Source organism: Mustela erminea, chromosome 4, assembly GCF_009829155.1.
Source record: "Mustela erminea isolate mMusErm1 chromosome 4, mMusErm1.Pri, whole genome shotgun sequence".
Lineage (NCBI taxonomy): Eukaryota > Metazoa > Chordata > Mammalia > Carnivora > Mustelidae > Mustela > Mustela erminea.
The window spans coordinates 3,922,755-3,929,003 of NC_045617.1; the positions used below are offsets into that span (position 1 = coordinate 3,922,755).

Sequence of the window (6,249 nt, forward strand, 5' to 3'; positions counted from 1 at the left end):
AAGTTGGAAAAATATATGAACATATGTACTTAGCCAAAAGAGAGACATGGATGGAAAGTGAGACATGAAAAACACTCAAAATTATTAGTTATAATGGAAATGCAAACTAAAGCTACAAAAAGATACTTCTCTCTCTCTTTTAAGGATTTATTTATTTATTTTAGAGAAGGGGGGAGGGGCAGAGGGAGAGAGAGAAAAGCAGACTCCCTGCTGAGCATGGAGCCTGACCCAGGGCTCCATCTCAGGACCTCAAGATCATACCTGAGCTGAAATCAAGCTAGACACCCAACCAACTGAGTCACTCAGGCACCCCTGAGATATTTCTAAATATTTGAATAACTAAAACAAAAATTTAACATTTTCTAATATCAAACACTAGCAATGTTATGTAGCAACTTGGACTCTTATCAATTTCTTGTGGAAGTAAGAATGGTCTATGAGAACAGCTTGGCAGTCTCTTAATTTACTTTTACTTTTAAAATTGTGGTTACAAACATATAAAACTTACCATCTTAATCATTTTTTAAACATAGTTTAGTGGTAGGAAGTATAATTATATTGTTGTGCAATTATCACCACCATTTATAGCTTGCTATACATAAACTCTACACCTATTAAACAATAATGCCCCTTTCCTTTCTCCTCAGACCTCCTGTCAAACCTGCATTCTACTTTCTGTCTGTATGAATGTGACTAATTGTTATACCTCATGTAAGCGGAATTATACAGTATTTAAAAAATATCCTCAAGTTTCATTAACGTTGTGCTTGTATTAAGATTTTCTTAATTCTGAATTATATTCTATTGTATGCATATACCTTATTTTCCTTATCTGTTTATCTTTTGGTGGACACTTGGGCGGTTCCCACTTGTATGTTATTGTGAGTAATTCTTCTATAAACATGGGGGTCCAAAATCACTCAGAGACCCTGTTTTCAATTCTTTTGGGCACTTATTCAGAGGTGGATAACATAGTAAATGTATTTTTAATTTTTTGAGGAAACATAAACCTATTTTCCATAGTACCTGCACCTTTTTACATTCACAGTACCAGTGTACGAATGTTCTAATTTCTCCATATCCTTGCCAACACATTATTTTCTGGTTTTTGTTATTTTTAATAGTAGACTTAATCTGTGGCTTAACATATGATGTGTCCTGGAGAATGCCCCATGTGCACTTGAGAAGAATGTTTACTCTGTTGTTGTTGAGTATGGTGTCCTGTAAATGTGTTAGAGTGAGTTCATTTGTTGTGCTGTTCAAGTCCTCTATTTCTTTTCTTTACCCCAGGTTTGTTTGTTTGTTTGTTTATTTTAGAGAAAGAGAGAGAAAGAAAACAGGAGGGAGGGGCATCAAGAGAAGAAGAAAGAGAATTTCAAGAAAACTCTGTACTCCAAGTCAGAGCTCAACCTGGGGTTGATCCCATGACCATAAGATTATCACCTGAGCTGAAATCAAGAGTTGGATGCTTAAATGCCTGAGTCATACGGGCATCCCTCAAGTGCTCTATTTCTTTACTTATCTTCCTTTTTTTATGACATTCTATTCATTATGAAAGTGTGGTATTTAAGTCTCCAACTATTGTTGTAGAGCTATTTCCTTTCTGTTTTGTCAATTTTTTTCATCATATGTTTTGATGATCTGTTATTCTGTGCAAAAATGTTTATAATTGCTATATTTTCTTGCTGTATGGAAACTTTTGTTACTACATCCTTCTTTTTGTCTTATACTCTTCTTTTTTTTAATTTAAAGTTTATTTCATCAGATATTAGCATAGTGACCCTGATTTATTTTGGCTACTGTTTGCATGAAATATCTTCTTCCATCCCTTCACTTTCAACCTGTTTTTTTTTTTTTTCCCTTTGGATCCAATGTGAGTTCCTTGTAGACAGCAGATCATTTGGTCATTTTTGTTTTTCTTTGCATGTCATCCTTGAACAGGGACCATGTTAATCTCTGTATCCTTCCAATTTCAGTATATGTGCTGCCAAAACAAGCACAGATTCATGTTTTTATTGTCTTGTTTTGTTCCCCCCCATTCACCCAATCTTTGTCTTTTGACTGGAGAGTTTAATCCATTTACATTTAAAGGAATTACTATTAGGCTGGGACTCCATTTATATAATTTTCCTATTTGTTTTCTATATGCCTTATAAATACCGTGCTCCCTACTTTCTGTATTACTGTCTTTGTATTTAGCTGACTTTTTAGAGCAAGACATTTTAATTCTTTTAATTTCTTTTTTTGCATGTTCTTTAGCTACTTTGTTTTTTATTAGAGTGGGGATTATACTTAACATCCAAATTTACCACATTCTGAGTTGATACCAACTTAACTTCAATAACACAAAACTATGTTCCTTTAGGGACGCCTGGGTGGCTCAATGGTTAAATCCTCTGCCTTCGGCTCAGGTCATGATCTCAGGGTCCTGGGATCAAGCCTTACATCAGGCTCTCTGCTCAGTGGGGAACCTGCTTCCTCCTCTCTCTCTGCCTGCCTCTCTGCCTACTTGTGATCTCTGCCTGTCAAATAAATAAATAAAATCTTTACCAAAAAAAAATAACTATGCTCCTTTAATAGTTCTATTAATAGCTTTTCAGTTATTAATGTTACAGAAGTACATCTTTATACATTGTGTGTCTAAAATCAGACTAGTAATTGCTATGCATTACTTTCTTTAATAATTTTGAAAGCAAGAAGTGGAATAACCAACCAAAGTTAAGTTACAATGTTTCCTTTCATAATTGCCCATTTATTTACCTGAACCAAGATCTTTATTTATTTTTTAAAATATTTGTTTATTTATTTGAAGGCCAGAGAGAGAGAGAAGAAGAAGAAGAAGAAAAAGAAAGCAAGTGGATGGAAGGGCAGAGGGAGAGGGGGAGAGAATCCCAAGCAGACTTGTTGCTGAGCACAGAGCCTCATGTGAGTCCTGACTCAAGGCTTGGCTTGATCTCAGGACCCTGAGATCATGACCTGAGCCAAAATCGAGAGTTGGATGCTTAACAGGCTGAGCCACCCAGACATCCCTCAAGTTCTTTCTTTCTTCATACGGCTTTTGTCTACTGTCCAGTGTTCTTCCATTTCAATGGTAGAACTTCCTTCAGACTTTCTTTCAGGACAGATGTAGTAGTGAAAGACTTCCTTAGCTTTTGTTTATATGAAAAGATCTTCATTTCTTCTTCAGTTTTGACGAACAGTGTTGCCAGATGTAGGTTTCTTAGTTGATGTTTTTTTCTCTAAGCACTTTGAAAATATCAGCCCATTTCTTTCTGGCCTCCAAGATTTCTGGTGAGATGTCTACTGATAACTTTACTGAGAATCCTCTGTATGTGATGAGTTGCTTCTTCTTGCTGCTTTCAAGACTCCCTTTGTCTTTTGACAGTCTGATTATAAAAGGTCTTGGTGTAGGTCTCTTTAAATACATTGAGTGTGCAGCTTATTGAACTCCTTAGCAGTTTATATACATGTATTTTGTTTCAAATTTGAAACACTTTGATTATTAGTTTTTCAAATAATCTCTCTTTTTCCATCTTCTTGGAGGATTCTCACACTGAATTTTGATCCACTTTGTGGTATCCCACCGGTCCTTAGGCTCTGTTCATTTTTTTTTTTTTAATTCTTCAATCTTTTGGGCATGAAGTGACTTTTTAAAAATTTCCTCCGTTGTTTTTGAATGTGCAAGTCCTTAAAAATTAGGCTGCCAACAGAGAAAAAAGAGAAAAATGAAGAGGAAAAATATATATATCAGGTCTTTACATTCTCTGGAAGTCACTTAACCAAATGGGGCAGGACTTTCAACAGTAGGATGGGGGATTGTACAACGATGGCTACCCATCCTTGCATCAGCGCTCTGTGATCAGAGGCAGAAATTAGAAAACAAAGCACAAATCCCTAATATTTGAAGGGCAGGGTCCTTTTTGCCCCACTGGCTTTTCTGCAAGCTGTGTGTAAATTGCTCCCGGAACCTGTGAACAGATGCCTGCCACAGACCTAGGAGTGCTGGATGATAGTCGATACTTTATTAAGAGCTAAAATTGAAACTAACCACAGTTTACTGCCCAAGCCTTCCCTGGAAGGCATAAACCTTCAAATAGATGCAATTTCCAAAATAGTTACATTAGACAGATTCTGCCAGTACCATTGTTGTTATAACGAGAGACAGATTTCTGGTACTTCTTATTCTGTCATCCTCCCAGAATCTTCTTCAGCATTTTCTTATTGAGCTAAGTTTGCACTTTTGCCCCCAAAACTTCACTTCCAGGTATTTACCAGAAGCAATGAATACATATATTTACAAAATAAAACATACGTGACTATTTTAAAGCCTTTTAAAAAATCATCTCACAAAACTAAAAAAAAAAAAAAAAAAATCCCAAATAATCTTCAGCTTGTGTATGGTAAAAAGCAAAAACAAAAAGTAAACAAACAAACAAACAAACAATCCCAACTTGCTATAGCCATATAATGGCATAATACTAATCAATCAAAAAGAAGGGGGGCTTCTGACCACAGATTGATATAGACTGATCTCTCCATCCTCCAACCATAGGTATACCTACTTATGCAAGCTAAATAACACACACACACAAATGATCAAATGAGAACTCTGAAAGAGAAAGGGAAGAAAATTGGTTATAATATCAAGACAGGAGGAAATGCATGGTGGTCATTCTTCTTAGGATCCTTACCCTATCCAACAAAGGAAAATGACTCAGACCTGTAATTCTGACCCCCACGTTAGCCACAGAATGTGTCCCATGTATGATCATCCATCCACCATAGCAAATGGAAGTCCTGATGACAAGACCAGGAGACCATAGCAGTACCAGTAAGAGGTTTCAACCAGAAGCCTCACTGACAATAAGTGTTCGGGAGAATCAGTCCCTATCTCCACTGGTCTGAGATTCTTCTCTCTTAACCAGACAAAATGCCCAGCTTGGGAAACTGGTAAGAGAGATCCTGTCACATCAAGCACCACCAAGTCCAGGAAGATCTCTGAAAATAGACTAAAAGCAATAAATAAGCAGATCTGAAGGAACTGTAGGAGAAAAACAAAAGCTCCAACCACTGTATCATCAGCGTCCCTTAAGGGAAGAAAAAGAGAGTGGGGCTGAAATAGTATTTGAAAAAATAATGGCTGATTATATCCCAGATTTGATGAAAGATAAACCCACATAACAAAGAATCTGAATGAATCTGGAATAGGATATACTCAGAGAAATCCATGCAAAGATACATTGTGATTACTGAAAACTAAAGCTGAAGAAAAAATCTTGGCAGCAGGGAGGAAAGACATGTTATCTATAAGGAACACAAATTCAAATGACAATGGATTTCTCATCTGAAACCTTGGAGGTCAGAAAGAAGTAGCACATTTTCAAATGATGAAAGAAATGTCAGGCTGGCTCAGTCAGTTGGTAGAGCATGTGACTCTTGATCTTGGGATTTTGAGTTTAACCCCATGTTGGGTATAGATATTATTTAAAAATATAAAAATCATAAAAAATAAATGTCAAGCATGGATTCTATATCAAGCGAAACTGTCTTTCAAGAACAATGGGGAAATAAAGAAATTGTCAGATGAAGTACAACTAAAATTATTTGTCAGTCACAGTCCTACTTGTAATGAATGGCTAACATATGTTCTTCAGACAGGGAGGAAATGCTAAAGGAAGAAATCTTGGAGAATCAGGAGGAAGACAGAAAAAGAAGAAATACTGGTAAATGCATTAGATTATCCTTCTCCTCCTGAGTTTTTAAAAACCATATATGATGTTTAAAACAAAGATTATAACACCACCTGATACTTATGACCATATTTATAAGTGGGAAAGGTAAAGGAAGTTAAATGGAAGTAAAATTTGCACACCACTCAACGTAGTAGAACCTTGATATCATTACACACAACTCTTTGGAAATCTATAATTTTTTCGAATGTTTAATTAAAAAAACACAGGATTAGTGAACTACCAGTCATGCAACAATAATGATTGCTTTCACGTACATGATGATAAGTGAAACAAACCAGACCCAAAAAGCTACAGAATGCATGATTTCACTGAAGGAGGTGCTGGGATACACAAACCTCTAGAACAGAAACTGCATCCATGTTTACCAGGAACCCCAGTGTGAGAAGGGGGATTGATAGCGTAGGGGCACAAGGGATTATTTGTGGACATGGAAATATTCTGTATCTTGATTTTGGTGGTGATTACATGATTGTATGTATTTGTCAATGTTCGTAGT

At 36.2% G+C, this 6,249-nt stretch overlaps 1 non-coding gene across 1 annotated transcript; it reads right to left on the minus strand.

Moving 5' to 3' along the window:
* Positions 1-1,895: 1,895 nt before the first annotated feature.
* LOC116589579 lies at positions 1,896-2,000 on the minus strand. The gene has a single exon (XR_004285349.1). It is a non-coding gene; the product is annotated as a U6 spliceosomal RNA (small nuclear RNA).
* Between the last annotated feature and the right edge of the window lie 4,249 nt (positions 2,001-6,249).